The sequence below is a fragment of the Anabrus simplex genome, chromosome 1 (assembly GCF_040414725.1).
Source record: "Anabrus simplex isolate iqAnaSimp1 chromosome 1, ASM4041472v1, whole genome shotgun sequence".
Classification (NCBI taxonomy): Eukaryota; Metazoa; Arthropoda; class Insecta; order Orthoptera; family Tettigoniidae; genus Anabrus; species Anabrus simplex.
This window is the reverse complement of record NC_090265.1, coordinates 1,630,349,220-1,630,368,630: the sequence shown is the minus strand read 5'-3', so window position 1 is coordinate 1,630,368,630 and position 19,411 is coordinate 1,630,349,220. Positions and strand designations below refer to the sequence as shown.

Below are 19,411 nucleotides of genomic sequence, written 5' to 3'. Positions count from 1 at the left end.
AAGCAAGGCAAGAAGCTAGGATTAAGACATCTCCACATGATAGACTCCTGCTTTGGGTATTAACCTTAACAAAACCAAGCTGACTATAGTTGACATGGCATGAAGTTATTTAGGGTGGCTGTGAGCAGGAAATTAAAAGAATAACAGCCCTCGGATACTGCGCACTGGAAAAACTGAAAATTATCTTTCAAGGTTATAAACGTCATTATTGGTTCCGTATAGAATTAAGATTACATATAATATACAAAGTTTATTCCACCTACTCAATACTGTAGAGTAATTGCAATGTTTATAAATACATTACAATATATTATGAAGGTATTAGCTTTGACCCTACATGGGTCATCATCAGCGTAACTAAGATACATTTATGGATTTGCCAAAGTCCTAAGACAGAATTACACTATGGAAATAAGATTTAAAAGAATGAACTGTGTATATGATGCGATAATGTACATATAAAATGGTGGATTGATGAACTGTTATAGGTAAAATAATGTTGTACTTATCAGTGACAAGTAATTATTTTTTTTAAAGGATTTATGTCAGTTACAGTTAGACTGTAAGAATAGTTATCATACAATTATTACAATAATGATTAAAATATGCCCTTGTTAGTAAATACTCTAAAATTGCACTTTAAAAACGTAATATGCCGGTTGAATGCAAAGTCCAGATGCTTGTATTGAGTTCTAGAATTCCGAGTGTATCTTCAGGTGGAGAATTGAAAGTTGAACATTGGCGCAGAGGGTATCTGTCTTGCTTGAGGTCCAATATTTCTGATACAGAAATTAAATGTAGATAAAACCATGCGACATTCTTATAATATAATGAATTCTTGCTGTAGTATGAGGAATATTCCCAATCCAAGTTGGAACCAATAGAACCTTGCGCGCAATGTGAACAACCTGACCGGTGGAGTGCAACTAACGTTCAACTTTCAGTTCTCCACCTGAAGATACACTCGGAATTCTAGAACTCAATAGAAGCATCTGGACTTTGCATTCAACTGGCGTATTACGTTTTTAAAGTGCAATTTTAGAGTATTCACTAACAAGAGCATATTTTAATCATTATTGTAATAATTGTATGATAACTATTCTTACAGTCTAACTGTAATTGACATAAATGCTAAAAACAAAATTTAATTGTCACTGATAAGTACAACATTATTTTATCTATAACAGTTCATCAATCCACCATTTTATATGTACATTATCGCATCACATACACAGTTCATTCTTTTAAATTTTATTTCCACAGTGTAATTCTGTCTTAGGACTTCGGCAAATCCATAAGTGTGTCTTAGTTAGGCTGATGATGACCCATATAGGGTCGAAACTAGTACCTTGATAATATATTGTAATGTATTTATAAACATTACAATTACTGTACAGTATTGAGTATGTGAAATAAACTTTGTATATTATATGTGAAAATTATCTGGCTTGACAGTGGAATATCTAGAAATACTAAAATCTACTTCGTGCAGACTCTTGTGTTTTCTATCTTGTATGGATGTGAAACTTGGACTGTCAAAGCTAGAGTGCATCAGCATATCGATGCCTTCAAAATATAGTGCTGGCAAAGAATGCTAAGAATACCATGGACACAAAGAATGAATGTACCAATCGGGAAAGAGCTGGTCATGAGAAGACCTCTTTCTTTACTCTGCTACCAGAAGATATTGCAGTTCTTGGGCCACATCACGAGATGACAGCGGGACAACTAAATAAAGCTGTTGTTCAGGGAGCAGTCATGAGGCCAAGAGGAAGAGACCAAGCAGATGGGTTGATCACCCAGATGCCTGTAAGTAAGATCATATGTATGAGAGGCAGAAAATCAACAATGGAGGCAGGGGATCATATCCAGAACAAATTGTCACATCATGTATGAGACCACGATGCTGTCACGAGCATAAATATTAGAAAGAGAGAACAAGATAGAGTTGGCACATCCAGACTAGGGTGGTTCAGACATTTGGTGAGGATGGAGCCTATGAAAGCAGAACGAGTGCACTTAGAAAGAGAGGTAGAAGGAAAATGCCTGATTGGAAGACCTAGAACTTGTTGGATGGATATGGTCAAGACTGATAATGCAGCCAGAGGAAGGACACTGAATAATGTCATGAAGGACAAGACATTTATGAATAGAGGAGAATGGAAGACAGTTATTAACAGTACTTGGGAAAGTGGAAGTGTAAACTGATGATGATGATGATGATGCGTGAGTTGCATTTAATGGAGAAAAGGAAGAAAGATACACATAAACAAGTAGGGCCTACTGCATTAGCGATATGGTGTGTATTTTTAATTTTTAAAGGGTAGTGTTGGGCATGAATTTTTTTTACTCCCAACTTCTGTGTTGAAAATCTGTCTAATGTGACTGGTGCATAGTAATGTAATGGTGGGTGAAGGTGAATGAATGAATGAATGAATGAATGAATGAATTTAATGATGGAAAGGACATGTATTGTACGCGATTCTTTTCTTGAGCCCTAGTTTCCATTCAGCACTGTGGAGCTCAGGGCTCAAGAAAAGTTTTGCGTACTATCCGTTTGACTTCTGTGATAGGTTTCACTCAAGTTTAACCCTGCATTACTTGCGCGCTTGGAGTTGCATATTTAGTCGCACATGGACTTTTGTTCTGCATAATAATTAACTGGCAAAACTGCTGACATAATGTAATGAATATTATTTAGATTTCATTTAACAATTGGTTAACATATAGTTATATGGATCATGTATTTATAACATATTTAAAAAGGTTATAGATTAAGAATTTGAACATATTAATAAAATATTAATTTAAATAATACAATTGTACTAGGTAATTATTATTTGAGCTATAACATGTCTTTGTGGTCTTATTGGTGGGGCAGTGTGTCACATAATATCAAACATGTAGGACTAAATCTTACACACCTAAACCCCAATATCAATCATAAAGTTGAACGTATTATGTAAGGCTAGGTAAGGATTATCTGAAAGATATTCTGGAAAGTATAGAATAATAACAAGCATATATAAAAATAACAAAAAGAAGTCTTTGCACCTCAGGCGTATAGCTTAAATACCCCTGCGTCAGTTTTCTTTTTTCTTCTTCTGCTTCTGGATCTTCCAAAGTGCACATCTTACGAAATGTAACATGATTGGAGAGCAGGAAACAACACTGGTTGTTCAAAGTCTCAATACATCTGGAGATTATGCCATTGAAACGGCTACTTTATTTAGTCGCACGCAGAATTCCTCTCCGCAAAAATACACTCTCGAAATAAAGTTCCCACTGGTACCGAATGGTTGAGAAACGAATGAAAATTTGAATTGTAGTACAAAATTAAACAATAAAAATCAGCCGGACAAGATATTCAATTATTTCAATTGAAGGTAAGGTGAATATTAAGTAACAGAATTTAATGCAGAACAAAATTCCGGGTCGCGACTAATTAGGCTAAGGTTTAAAGGCACTAAGGACTAGGAAGGACAATCATTCCATTTTGGACCATACTAATTACTGTTAAAACACTGTGCCAAATAGTTTTGATTTCTGCTCCAGGATCTATAAGCAGATATTTAGGAAATATAAATTTTTGGTGCTGGGCTGGGTGGCTCAGACGGTAAAGCACTAGCCATCTGAGCTCAAGTTGGTGGGTCTTATCCTGGCTAAGTCCGGTGGTATTTGAAGGTACTCAAATAATTCAGCCTCCAGTCAGTAGATTTACTGGCATGTTAAAGAACTCCTGCAGAACGTAATTCTGACATTTCAGCGTCTCTGAAAAGCGTAGACATTGTAAAAGAAATGTAAAACGAGTAACATTATTATTAGAAATTATTGGTCGGATTACTGGGAAAGCTTCCTTATGCATGTAATATGGCTAGAAATAGGGAAGGATTGCAGCAACTATTGAGGTATTTCTTGATTACTATTCCAGTCAAGATGTTCCTGTGCATTTTAGAAAATGGTGTGAGATCAGCAGGGGAGAGTAAATGCGATAAAATCCAATGCAATTTCAGACCACAGAGAGGTCAAATTGTCAGTATGTGAAAAGTAATATTTATCCTTATGTGTTGTAAGATCTAGTGACAGAGAAACAAGGAAGAATTTCTTAACCATACTGAGGGATTGTGGGATTAGTGGTACGTTAATACAGGCAATTAAAACACACATGTTGACAATTGGACCACAGTGAAATTGATAGCAGAATGAATTCTTGGTTCAGATTAATTTCGGGAGTTAGACAAGCTTGTGATCTACCACCTTTATTTTTCAGAGTATACATGGATCAATTACTGAAATTTCTTAAATGCCAGGGATGAATTCATTAAGGTTGAAATGTAGTAAACAGTTTGGCCAATGCTTTGACAACTTCATCTTAATGGCAGACTGTGCTGAAGACCTGCAGTATGTTGGAGTTTGAAAAGAGATGCAGTCAGTCAATTGAGTAGAAACCTGAGAAGACTGAATGTCAGGTAGGAAATACAAAATTGGAACAGGTGGATCATATCGAGTATTTCCAGGATGGTAGTATATTAACCCCTTAACTGGGTTTGATGCCTAAAGGCGTCAACAGCTGTCGCATGAGTATTGGGTTTGATGCCTTTAGGCGTTCTTATACTTCTAAATGTGTTCTTACGTAGGGTTAGCTTCCTATAGGCGTCTGACAATTCTTAATCACTTCTGCCATCTACTATCGTAATTTAAAACAAATTCTATTCATATTATATGTGATTATTGCTGTCCTATTCATTTCTATCTGGTCTCACGCCAGTTGGGTAGTTCGCGCCTAGGCGGCAGTCCAATAGCTGTCTCGTGTTGCCTTGTACGGACCGCGCAAATTATTCATAAATAATTTATTTGTGTATATGTACATTGAAATAACTAAATTTGCGAGTTGTCGTCGTCGTCGTTGTTACTACGATACAGTTGTTCTGCGAACTCTACTGTCCATGTTCTGATAATTTTTTGTAAATTGGCCTGTATATGATGGTAAACTGTTCCGTGTGACGTGATAATGGCTTGGTTAGAAAAGACGTTGAATTATCTGAGAATCCGCTGGCGGGATGTAGGAATCACTCAAGAAAACGTTGTGTTGTGTGCCTGTGAAACCAGAGGCGACGGGAAACTGTCTACTACTGTAAGGAATGTGACGTGGCACTTTGTGCTTGTCCTTGCTTCCTATTTACTACACTGCGCAATTTCTGAATGACCTATGAACCAGAAAGTATGTAGAACCTATTGATGCATATCTGAAAACTTAAAAAATGTCATCATAATAATGAAAGGAACACTTTTTAAATTCACTTTTGTATGAACACACTGTGTATATATGTATATATTTATGGGTTTACAAGAAAAACTGTAATAACATAATGCTATTGAATTTCTACTATATTACTCATAATTAAAAAAAAAAAAAAGTAAAATATATTTTTCTGTTGAGTATTTACATCTATGCCGGCCTGTGGTGTAGGGGTAGTGTGCCTGTCTCTTACCCGGAAGCCCCGGGTTCGATTTCCGGCCAGGTCAGGGATTTTTACCTGGACCTGAGGACTGGTTCGAGGTCCACTCAGCCTGTTGTTGTTTGAGTCATCAGTCCATAGACTGGTTTGATGCAGCTCTCCATGCCACCCTATCCTGTGCTAACCTTTTCATTTCTACGTAACTATTGCATCCTACATCTGCTCTAATCTGCTGGTCATATTCATACCTTGGTCTACCCCTACCGTTCTTACCACCTACACGTCCTTCAAAAACCAACTGAACAAGTCCTGGGTGTCTTAAGATGTGTCCTATCATTCTATCTCTTCTTCTCGTCAAATTTAGCCAAATCGATCTCCTCTCACCAATTCGATTCAGTATCTCTTCATTCGTGATTCGATCTATCCATCTCACCTTCAGCATTCTTCTGTAACACCACATTTCAAAAGCTTCTATTCTCTTTCTTTCTGAGCTACTTATCGTCCATGTTTCACTTCCATACAATGCCACGCTCCACACGAAAGTCTTCAAAAACATCTTTCTAATTCCGATATCAATGTTTGAAGTGAGCAAATTTCTTTTCTTAAGAAAGCTCTTCCTTGCTTGTGCTAGTCTGCATTTTATGTCCTCCTTACTTCTGCCATCGTTAGTTATTTTACTACCCAAGTAACAATATTCATCTACTTCCTTTAAGACTTCATTTCCTAATCTAATATTTCCTACATCACCTGCCTTCGTTCGACTGTACTCCATTACTTTTGTTTTGGACTTATTTATTTTCATCTTGTAGTCCTTACCCAAGACTTCATCCATACTATTCAGCAACTTCTCGAGATCTTTTGCAGTCTCAGATAAAATAACAATATCATCGGCAAATCTCAAGGTTTTGATTTCCTCCCCTTGGACTGTGATTCCCTTTCCAAATTTCTCTTTGATTTCCTTTACTGCCTGTTCTATGTAAACATTGAAAAGGAGAGGGGACAAATTGCAGCCTTGCCTCACTCCTTTCTGGATTGCTGCTTCTTTTCAAAGCCCTCGATTCTTATCACTGCAGACTGATTTTTATACAGGTTGTAGATAATTCTTCGTTCTCGGTATCTGATCCCTATCATCTTCAGAATCATAAATAGCTTGTTCCAATCAACATTATCGAATGCCTTTTCTAGATCTACGAATGCCATGTACGTGGGCTTGTCCTTCTTGATTCGATCCTCTAAGATCAGACGTAAAGTCAGGATTGCTTCACGTGTTCCTACATTTCTTCTGAAGCCAAATTGATCTTCTCCCAACTCAGCTTCAACTTGTTTTTCCATTCTCCTGTAAATAATACGTGTTAAAATTTTGCAGGCATGAGATACTAAACTAATGGTGCAGTAGTTTTCACACCTGTCAGCACCGGCTTTCTTGGGAATAGGTATAACAACATTCTGCCGAAAATCGGATGGGACTTCTCCTGTCTCATACATCCTGCACACTAAATGAAATAACCTTACTATGCTGGTTTCTCCTAAGGCAGTCAGTAATTCAGAGGGAATATCATCAATTCCAGGTGCCTTGTTCCTATTTAGGTCACTCACAGCTCTGTCAAACTCTGACCTCAAAATTGGGTCTCCCATTTCATCAGCATCAACAACCTCTTCATGTTCCAGAACCAAATTATCTACATCGTTACCTTGATACAACTGTTGGATATGCTCCTGCCATCTTTCTGCTTTGTCTTCTTTCCCTAGAAGTGGCTTTCCATCTGAGCTCTTAATATTCATGCAGCTAGATTTCCTTTCTCCAAAGGTTTCCTTGATATTTCCTGTATGCAGCATCTACCATTCCCAGGACCATACAGCCTTCGACATCCTTGCACTTCTCCTTCAGCCATTCTTCCTTAGCTATCTTGCACTTTCTATCCACTTCATTCTTTAATCGCCTGTATTCTTTCCTGTCTTCTTCATTTCTAGCATTCTTGTATTTTCGTCGTTCATCAATCAGGTCTAGTACCTCCTGAGTTATCCACTGATTCTTAGTTGATCTTTTCTTCCTTCCTAACATTTCTTCAGCAGCCCTACTGACTTCATTTTTCATGACTCTCCACTCTTCCTCTATTGTGCTTCCTTCAGCCTTTTCATTTAGTCCTTGTGCAACATGTTCCTTGAAACAATCCCTCACACTCTTTTCTTTCAACTTGTCTAGATCCCATCTTTTTGCATTCTTTCCTTTCTTCAAGTTCTTCAACTTCAGATGGCATTTCATGACCAACAAGTTGTGGTCAGAGTCCATGTCTGCTCCTGGGAAAGTTTTGCAATCCAACACCTGGTTTCTGAATCTCTGCCTAATCATAATGAAGTCTATTTGATACCTTCCAGTGTCTCCAGGTCTCGTCCACGTATACAGCCGTCGTTTGTGGTGTTTGAACCAAGTATTGGCAAGGAATAAATTATGATCAGTGCAGAATTCAACCAGCCGACTTCCTCTTTCGTTCCTTTGTCCCAATCCAAATTCTCCTACTGTACTACCTTCTCCTCCTTGGCCTACCACTGCATTCCAGTCTCCCATCACAATTAGATTCTCGTCACCTTTTACATATTGTATTAAATCTTCTATCTCCTCATATATTCTTTCAATTTCTTCATCATCTGCTGAACTAGTAGGCATATAGACCTGCACTATTGTGGTGGGCATTGGTTTGGTGTCTATCTTGACGACAATAATTCTTTCTCTATGCTGGTCGTATTAGCTTATCTGCTGCCCTATTTTCTTATTCATTATTAAACCAACTCCTGCATTTCCCCTGTTTGATTTCGTGTTGATAATTCGGTAGTCGCCTGACCAAAAATCCTGTTCTTCCTGCCAACGTACTTCACTTATACCAACTACATCTAACTTTAGCCTATCCATCACCCTTTTCAGATTCTCTAACCTACCACAACGATTCAAACTTCTAACATTCCACGCTCCGACTCGCGGAATGTCAGTATCCATCTTCCTGATGATCGCCCCCTCTCGTGTAGTCCCCACCCGGAGATTCGAATGGGGGACTAGTGTACCTCCGGAATATTTTACCCGGGAGGAAGCCATTATCAGTACATCATTCATACAGAGAGAGCTGCATGTCCTCGGGAGGTAGTTACGGCTGTAGTTTCCCCGTTGCTTTCAGCCGTGTAGCAGTATCAACACAGCTAATCCATGTTGAGTATTATTACAAGGCCGTATCAGTCAATCATCTAGACTGCCGCCCTTGCAACTACTGAAATGCTGCTACCCCCCTTTCGATGAACCATTCGTTAGTCTGGTCTCTCAACAGATACCCATCCGATATGGTTGCACCTGCGGCTCTGCTATCTGCATCATTGGGACACGCAAGCCTCCCCACCGCGGCAAGGTCACATGGTTCGCAGAGGAGGACACTCAGCCTACGTGATTAGAATTGAGGAGCTATCTGATGGTGAGATTATGGCCCCGGTCTCGAAAGCCAAGAATAACGGCCGAGAGGATTCGTCGTGCTGACCACACGACACGTCGTAATCTGCAGGCCTTCGGGCTGAGCAGCGGTCACTTGGTAGGCCAAGGCCCTTCAAGGGCTGTAGTGCCATGGGGTTTGTTTTTTGTATTTACATTTACCGCACGCTACTGTACCCATTCCAAAAGTGCGTGTTGCGCTGAATAATTACCCACTGGCTGGTTGATGTTATGAAACCATTCCCCAGTTAAGGGGTTAACAGGGGACACCCTTGGCCTTAAATGCTTTGAATCATATGAAAACATGCTTAGAATATAGGTAGTTCTTCACAAAAACAGCGGTGTGTAACTTTCCATGCAAATTAAGCAGTTGCCTGCTGGCACTATAAAATGGTAGCATGTTGTTTCTGCACAGACAAGTATAGCTGCAGTATGAGTGTGTCTCTTGGAGTGTTCAGGTATGGGTTACAGTGTAAACTGTGTACATTGGCATTGCAAGGGGAATCAATTGCATGGATGCTGTTAAAATAGTAGAGACAAGGTTGCAACGTACTGAAAGTAGAGATCTAATTGGAGTTGATATGGAGTTCGCGAATGTTATATGTCATAATAATGGAGAAATATAATGGGGATGACACAAAAATACATGACAGTATGTTGGATACATATACTGATTTTGAAGGAGAGGAAGAACCTGTAGCTGAAGGTGGTGGTTCAATTAGTGCGAAACTTGCATCTCCAGAGCAACAGGAACCATCAAGTCAATGTGAGTATGAACTATCTCCTTCAAGAAAGTTGAGGCCCAGTGTATTAGAAGATGTTGATGACAGCATACTGGAGAACATTTATGGAGAATACTACATTACTACTATCATGGCTTCAACTCCTATAACATTAGATAATAATCAAGTTGCAAGTTAATGTTAAATAATGTGACTAGCAAATGACAAGGAGCTCACTTCAAAGGTAACAGACTGTCACAGTTACAAACTTTGTTGCAGTTTGATAAATCAGGGGTGTATCGAATCTACAGTTCACTATGGGCATTTGGAAATGTGGGTACTGGAAGTGTCTAATATGGTTTGTCCGGACAATTTCAGAGATTCAGTTACCTTTATTGACAAACTGCTCAGTCAATCAGTTACCACTGACTGCATTTAGGGTTCTCATCCAGGTGACAGATACCCTATCAGTTGTTTACCTAGTCTTTTCTGGAATTATTTCTAAGAAGTTAGAACACCCTCTGGAAGAAAGACTAAGGTCTGCAAGACTTGAATGATTCAGGCATGTAAAGAGACTGCCTGGCATTCATATACCACAGGCATACATGGGACAGACAGTCAGTGGAAGGAGACTGTTGGATGACCGAGGAAACAATGGCTGGACCAACTGAAGATAGACGTAGAGCGTAGAGGAGGGGACTGGAGAGTGAGAGAGACCTACATTGAGAGACAGTGCTGTCGAGAGCTCGTTCAACACCACCCAACCTGCCATGCTGGAAGGGTTACATTATAATGATGATGATTATGAACTTGGAAATTTATCAAACATCTTGCTTTGTAAATAATTCCAATCCCTCATTCCTCTTCCTGTAAAGGAGTATTTGCCACAGTTTGTCCTTTTAAATCCCAAATTTATCTTCGTGTTATGATTTTTCAGACTTTTAAAAACTCCAATCACCAAGAGAGTTGGCCGTGAAGTTATGGTCGCATAGCTGTGAGCTTGCATTCTGGAGATGGTGTTTCGAATCCTATCATTGGCAGCTCTGAAAATGATTTCCTGTGGTTTCCTATTTTCACACGAGGCAGATGCTGGGGCTGTACCTTAAGGCCATGGCCACTTCCGTCCTAATCTTAGTCCTTTTCCATCCTCCCATAGCCATAACCTTGTGTTAGCATGATGTTAAACCACTTGCAAGAAAAGAAAATAACTTCACTCAAGCTTATTGTAACATTTTCGTAACACTAGTAATTTTACAAGTAATGAATTTCATCTTGGTCTGTGGCGGAATTATTATATTTAACAAATTCCAACTTCTACTTTTGAGATGTTCTACCTTTCCACCTCTTAAAATCATGATTTATATTAGATTAAAAGAACATTAATTTATTTTAATCTAAGAAAAATTGTTAGATTTTAAAGTGATGGAAAAGTGGAATTTCTCAAACGTACAAGTTGGAATTTGTTACACTAGTAATTTGTCGGACATCACAGAGAACAAATTGTGCTGCTATCCTTTGTATCTTTTCTAGTTCTTAAATCAGGTAATCCTGGTGATGGTCCCATAAACTCTAATTGCGGTGTTACCAGTCACCTACATGCCCTTTCCTTTACGTCCATACTACAACCCCTGAATACCCTCATAACCATGTGAAGAGAACTGTTACCTTTATTTACAATCCCATTTATGTGATTACCCCAGTGTTCTCTCCAGAAAATTTCATCGACTAGGTAGCTGGAATGAGTAGCTGGATGGGAAATACTATGTAAAAAGCGAATGTGGTAAAATTTAATTTTATTCCCCGTTGGCCATTAACAATAATATCAGACAGGTAAACATTAACTGCAAAATTGAATTATATTATTATTATCACGAACAAGACATAATAATATTTTGAACTTCTAGTGTTCTACTGCCATTGCTTACCACTCGGTTGCTGTGGAATACCATACGGGTTTGTAATATAACAGGGTTTGTGACGTCATATGGAATCTAGTGCTCACGTGTGATTCCACACTAATCTAAATGCAATTATGCGGACACCAATGATGATTTATCATTTAAATAAAAAGTTTTACGGTATTTAATTTTTGTTTTTGCTTGTGGCTTTACTTCGCACCGACACAGACAGGTCTTATGGTGACAATGGGATAGGAAAGGCTTAGGATTTGGAAGGAAGTGGCCGTGGCCTTAATTAAGGTACAGCCCCAGCATTTGCCTGGTGTGAAAATGGGAAATCACGGAAAACCATCTTCAGGGCTCCTGACAGTGGGATTCGAACCCACAATCTCCCGGATGCAAGCTGTAATTAAAATAGAGATATGAGGGGGTACCCAAAATAAACTGGAATTATTTTTAAAAGCTATATATTTTCAGTTTTTATTTTACAAAACAACCTTATCTCCCTTCAAAATACTCTCCGTTACAACTAATACATTTGTCCCACCGGTGCTTCCACTGTTCGAAATATTTTTTGTCGTCATCTTTAGAAATTGCTGACAGCATCTCCCTCGTTTTTTCGTTGACCTCTTTAATATTGCCAAATCCGTGTCCTTTCATGACCCTTTTCATGTGTAGAAATAAGAAAAAGTCGCACGGAGCCAGTCAGGCGAGTAAGGTGTGTGGGGCAGCGGAACCATGCCATTTTTAGCCAAAAACTGTCTAACCTAGACGGCTGTTTGCGCAGGTGCATTGTCGTGATGGAGGAATCGGTCTCCTGTCTGCCACGAATTGGGTCTTTTTTTACGAACACTGTTGCACAATCTTCTTAAAACTTCCAAATAAAAGGTCTGATTGACGGTCTGATCTGGGGGAACAAACTCTGAATGAACTACGCCCTTGGCATCAAAAAAGCAAATCAGCATTGTTTTGATGTTTGATTTGACTTGACATTTTTTTTTGAAGGGGTGACAATGACATCCTTCATTGGCTTGATTGTTACCTTGTTTCTGGGTCGTAACCATAGCACTATGACTCATCACCAGTAATGACCTTTGACAGAAAATCTGGATCTGTTTCAAGCTGTTGTCTCAAAACATGACATGTTTCAATTCTGCGTTCTTTTTGATTGTCAGTCAGAATTGCATAAAATTAGCTTCATGGTCCGTATCGCACTTCAATAGATTCACAACTATTTATTTATTTTCCACCTAGTTGATACAATGATTGTCTAAGGCAATTTAATGGTTAAAAGTGGTATATGTTTCGTATATTATCAACATCTTCAGCCACATAACACTGTTTAGATGAAAAATACATAAATTGACAAAGTAATGCTTTGGAGGAAGTGTCCTTAAAATTAACATAAGATTGACAACATGAAAACAAACAATAATATCTTGCGATGGATACCAGACATTGGTATGATGGTGAACAGGGTGAAAAGCCAGGTTGTAAGAGGTTGTAAGAGATTTTTTTTTTTTAATGTTGTCAATCTTATGTTAATTTTAAGTACACTTCCTCCAAAGCATTACTTTGTCAATTTATGTATTTTTCATCTAAACAGTGTTATGTGGCTGAAGATGTTGATAATATACGAAACATGTACCACTTTTAACCATTAAATTGCCTTAGGCAATCATTGTATCGACTAGGTGGAAAATAAATAAATACTTAGTGGTGAATCTGTCAATCAGAACCTGAGGAACAAACTTGGCAGCAACCCTTTTCATTCCCAAATCCTCCATTAAAATTCGCTGAACCAAGCTCCAAGATAACCCACTAATCTCTGACAGTTGATCAGCTGTCTGTCGACAGTCTGTGAGCGCAAGCTCTCAAATTTTTTCAACATTTTCGTTGATTCGGGCAGTTGATAGATGTCCAGAACGAGGTTTGTCATCAGTCGACATGTCGCCATTTTTAAACTGAGCAAACCACTCGTATAGTTGAGTTTTTCCCATAGCGTCATCGTTGTAAGCTGTTTTCAACATTAAAACATTTTCAGCAGCATTTTTACCAAGTAGAAAACAAAATTTCACAGCTCCACATTGTTCACTTAAATTTGCCATCATGAGAAAGGAACAAGAACAAGACAGCGCTATCAAAATCAGTCTCTGCCAGGTCGACAACACAGGCGGCACTGAACTGGCAATGAGTTGCGCTATACACTCCTAGCGGCAGAAATGCATACTACACAAGCTTCGCTCACAGTAATGTTATTCCGGTTATTTTTGGGTACCCTTTTGTACTTTTCCTCGTGGTGAAACTTACAACCTGGCTTTTCACCCTGTTCACCATCATACCAATGTCTGGTATCCATCGCAAGATATAGTTGAGGTCTTTTTGCAATCGCTCACAATCCTGTAACTTATTTATTACTCTTTACATTATAACATCATCTGCAAATATCCTTATCTGTGATTCCAGTTCATTACTCATATCATTGATCTTCAAATAAGAAAAACAGATGTCCAATGGCATTTTATCTAGGCATATTGCTACATTTTCACAGTAAGGCCAGGCTATGTGGCTTAACAGTCGAGACACTGTTCTTCTGTCTGGCTCAGTCTGGTGGCATTTGAAGGTGCTCAAAATGCCAGCCTTGTGTTGGTAGATTTACTGGTATGTAAAAGAACTCCTGCAGGACTAAATTCAGGCATCTCAGCATCTCCGAGAAAACATAAATGTAGTTAGTGAGATGTAAAAACCAATAACAATTTTTACTTCACAGTAAGGGCATAGAAAAAGATTATAGTATATGTCGGAAAGTACAAGAGTTTGAGGAGAAAATGGACAAATTTATAACAGATGGGATTGTGGATGAAGGACATGTTTGGAACAGTGACCAAAGTCAATTTCATTATTAAATGCCTTCATTGTCAACACTATCTCACGGAGGAGAGAGAAGTACAATGTTTATGTTGCAACCTAGCTGTACAAACAGCTATACAATTGATGTGGTTTTAACAGTATGTGACAGAGTAGTTAACAAGCTAAATATCTGTTTTCAAGAGACACAAGGTCGTCGTCTTCTTCTTATTCCTCATCCCACCATGGCGGTCCACAGCCTGATCTATATATTGAGCTGGAATTGTGACATCTCTCCATTCCACTGAGAGCTCTGGTAGCCATCAAAGTTAGTTTGAACACTTCAGATGCCGAACGCAGTTTTCGGTGAAACATCAGGACCATTGTATGCTCTTATACCACGGCCTACAAGCCCAGAAACTACAGGGGTACAGAAAAATGTAGACATTCTTTGATAGTCAATATTAATGGTACAGAATGACATACCGTTACTATTCTTGCACGGGGGAAGGTTGTTTTATTAGTTCAAATTGACCCCCATTGGCAGCCAAACAACGTCGATACCACTGAACTGCCGACCAAACTACGGCTGTCAGTGTTGCCGGTGTGATAAACACACAGGACGCGTCGATGGTTTCTCATAGCTCATTCAATGTAACTGGCTTCTGTCGATAAACGCTATTTTTCAAGGTCTATCATAAGTAGTAGTCAAGAGGTGTAAAGTCTGGAGACCATGGTGGGTACTCAACAGCTCCTCTTCGACATCCATCATCCTGGTAGATTTTCATCCAAGTAGGTTCTGATATCTCTGTGATAATGAGGCGGAGCATCATATTGTTGTAGGTAAAATCTTTCATTTCCAAACACCTCTTGGATGGCAGGTAAAATTGATGTTTGCAGTATATGAAGATACACCTCACCATTTATGGTACTAGGCCAATTCCAGGCGTCACATTTTTACATTTGTACATTTCTTTTTAACATATATATGAAACTTATCATCTAAACAAGTTGAGATTTATGCATAATAACGTCTAGATGATGCTTAACAACCTCCACAAATTTTACTGTTGTAAACCCGATGTATGCGATTTTATAAAAATTTTAATGTAGCGATCGGTGTTTACATGGGATGGACTTTTAACTTCACATACCTTTACATTTTTTTTCTAAATTCTGCAAATTGTGGTAACTTTTATTGGTAAATGTTAAGACATTGTTTACAAGAAGGACAACGGTACATTTTGCGGGAAAAAGCCAAATGTGTAAATTGCGTAATGTCTGCGTAAATTAGTTAAAGGCGATTGTCGTTGTTTAGTTGACAGGATTACACACGCGAATCAGTGCTATGGTGATATGGCATGAGGGGCTAATAAATCTTAAACTCCGCATCACATACGATCACTGAATGATAACATGTATATTTAATATCGCAGTAAGTAATAATAAAGAAGGGGCGTGATGGCGCAGTGGTCAGGCTGGTTGGAACCATCAAGACGGACTGGGTTCGAGTCCCGATTAATGCACGTGTGACTTTCGAGGTGAAAGTCATGTCCGGTGGTTCGGATTTCACGTAATGAAGTCCCGTAGCTTATGATAGTGAGATTATCGGTCACAGAACTACAAGCATCATTCCTCCTAATAATAATAGTAAGGTATATAAGGACAGATACTGGTACTGACATGTGGACTACTTAATAAAGTGTTTTATGAATTGTTGCATATTTATTTAACACTACTAACAGGGAATGTAAAATGAACTAAAATATTTAAAAATAACTGAACATTCAACGCTCAAGTAGCCTGCAGTTTGAATGAAAGCTTGGTCAGAAAAAAAAATTAATAAAATGAAAAAAAAAAAAACTTTTTTGTTCATTCTGCTTCTGGTATATACTCATCAAAGTCCATTTCCCAGAGTAAAACGAGTCACCGGTAATTTTATTTCGATTTCACTTGCATTTAAAAAGCACCATCTTTTGTCGGTGGTTCACAGAACAGTTTAGCTTCATTGTTGCACTTGGGAAAATTGGTTACAAAATAAATATCACCATTACTTTCAGTTATGGTTTTTTTTTATGTTTCTTTCGCTGTATTTTCCAAGTGCGAAGTCACCCACTTCAAAAGCCGTATTACGGGGTGGATTTTTGTCACCTGCTTCGATCTTGTAGTCTGGATGTAGAGAGTGTGTGGTAGTAGTTTCAGAATAATAATATTTTCTTGCCTGAACTATATAGTTTTGAATAGCTCCACATATTGAATATCATATGTTCCTGGTAAAGCACAGAAATGTACTTTGGTCGAAGTCCACAAAAAGAAGACTGATCAATTGCGTGATATGGGTATTCTTGTTTGAAAACTTCATAACTGCGTCTTGCATTGTGATGCACATGAATCTTTTTTTTTTTTAAATTTTGTCCAGAACTGTCCTTTATGGAGATAACATTTCTTGCTCGAGGAGATGGCCAACTTGTATCATCCGGATTGAGAAATTTAAGAACTTCTTGATTTGGAAGTGAAGACTTCCTGCCCTTGCCGGAGGTACATGAACTTACACCAAATTTTACACTCAGCGCAGAAACAACTTCCTGTTTCTTCCACGGACTCACTGGTGAAGCCTGCTCCGAACGCTTTACAGCTTTCCACAATGTTTCTTTGCATTTATAAGCAGATGTTGGTGTACTCGGCTCTGCAATCAATGTTGATGGTTGTGTTGTTGGACTTACAGCACAGGAAGTAACTGTTGATAAGCCCTGAAGTTTTTTCTGAGCTCTGTGTTTCTTCACTGATTCTTGTACCTGTTGGCGGCATACACATAACTGGGCAGGTGTCATCTTCCTTCTTCTCCTTGCGTGAGCTTACTTTTCCTTCCTTTTAAAATCCTCATCATTCTTTTTCTTCTCGCGATACTGTTTACAACGTTCCGTGTGAGTAAGGGGAATAATTAAATATCACCTCAGTGCAAACACCGATTTCTATTCTAAAATACATCCTTTTATAGGGAGTGTGACGCAGAAACTAAATCCTGTGGGCAGCATGTTGCGGCAGCCGGGAACTTCCCGGTCACCTGCTCCCAGGAATGCTGTAAACACATGACATATTGTTCTATCAGCTTCATATGAATCCATTTAAAATTTTAAACGAATGATATAGCAGCTTGAAAGGGTGTATGGTATTGGCTTTGCATACTTTTATTCAAATTGAGCCATGCACTTTTCGTCTACACAAACTTTTAAACCTTTCTTTCGTCGCATGTTTATACGCCCTGCAGCAATAAATTTGTCTCTTTATTACACTTATATAAACTGTTAATAACCTAAATAAGTACTTTACTGTGAAGAGAAAGAGCATTAAAATTAACATTTACTATAATTATTTTCATAACTTTTCATCATAATAAACAGGAATTCCTAAAAATTAGGAGAAATATCATATGAATTTAGCCTCTACATAAAGGTTCAATTAACCACACAGTTATTTATTTATTTGGCGTATGATGAATAATGACAACCCATAAACTATTTACACAACCAGTGAAAGATGAGTACAAAGTAAATACAAATTATCATATCTATACAGTCAAAGAAAGCAATTTACAAAGTTTGAAAGTACAAGAAGAAAACACAATATATTTACATCGCTATCCACCTATCAACTCTGACAGTTCATATATACACACTGAGTGCGAGTGATGTACATGTCACTAAATGTGAATGTCCAAACCCGCCACCCACTTCACTGCTTCGGGTGTTGCTGTGTTGAGGTCTTCCATGGTGCCAGTGAAAGCACGGAGTGGACATTCCTGCACTACATGTTTCATTGTTTGTCGAACCTCCCCACAATCACAGTATGGAGAAACTGACCAGCCCCAGGTGTGTAAAGTAGATGCTGTTCTACCTACTCCACATCTCATGTGGTTTAGTCTACTCCAGGTGCAACGTGGCAGATCAAAGCCTGCCAGCTTTGTGGATGGGTTATTAATATCCACTATTGCCCGAGCTGGGGATAAAGACCACTCTGTTAACCATTTAGAGGTGGGGTTGAATTCACTAGATGTTATCTTCACGGCTGTCTTCCAAGCAGGCTGGCGAGACTTCAGGCGTGTGCATTTCTGTCTGATATCCTCATGAACAGGTAGACGTTCATTCTTTAGCATTCTGGTCCATAGCTGAAAAAGGGCCTTCTGTCTCCTGATATGTGGAGGTAGTATATTGCTGAGAACCGGTAACCATTGGGTCGGTGTAGCACGAAGTGTACCAGTTATGATTCGCATGGTTTGGCGAAGTTGTGAATCTACTAGCTGTGTGTGAGTACTGTTAAGCCAAACACCAGAGCAGTATTCTGCTGCAGAATAGACTAAGGCCAGAGATGTTGTCCCTTATGTGTTTCCATCCTCTCCCCAGGAAGTTCCAGCCAATCGTTGGAGAATGTTATTACGACTTTTTAGTTTGTTGGCGGTTTTCTGCAGATGATTTTTGTACGTAAGAGACCTGTCCAATGTTACTCCTAAGTAACTGGGATTGGCACAATATTGTAGTTCATGGCCCTTGAAGAATACCCTTGGATGGTGGTTACCACACAGTTAAAAACTGAAAGACATCAGTAAGTGAATACATATCATAAAATTAATAAAATTTATTTATGTTTTACTATCATAAAAACAATATTGTTGAGTTTTACTTTAAACTTGACTTTTTCCTACTTGGATGGACTATTCTCTGGAATCAGCCAGTACCTTCAAAGAAGAATGGGCCAATCAAACCGCACAATGACAGACCACACCATACATTAACACTGGGTAGATTAACATGTTTGTCCATGTGAACGTCAGGATTTTCAGGAGCCCATTACATGCAGTAGTGGTGGTTTACAGTACTGTTCAGTTTGAATTGCGCCTTGTCAGACCACATAACCATCCCTGCAAACCATTCATCCTCACGAAGCATGCCTTCAAAGCACTCATAGTACTCCATTCTTTGATCCGGGTTGTCCTCGTTCATAGCATGCAGCGATCTTGGA

General features: G+C 38.7%; 1 protein-coding gene across 1 annotated transcript in view; it reads left to right on the top strand.

The window, feature by feature from the left end:
• The window catches only part of LOC136858612 (TP53-binding protein 1), a 770,373-nt gene that overhangs the window by 176,964 nt on the left and 573,998 nt on the right, over positions 1-19,411 (top strand). The window lies entirely within an intron of this gene.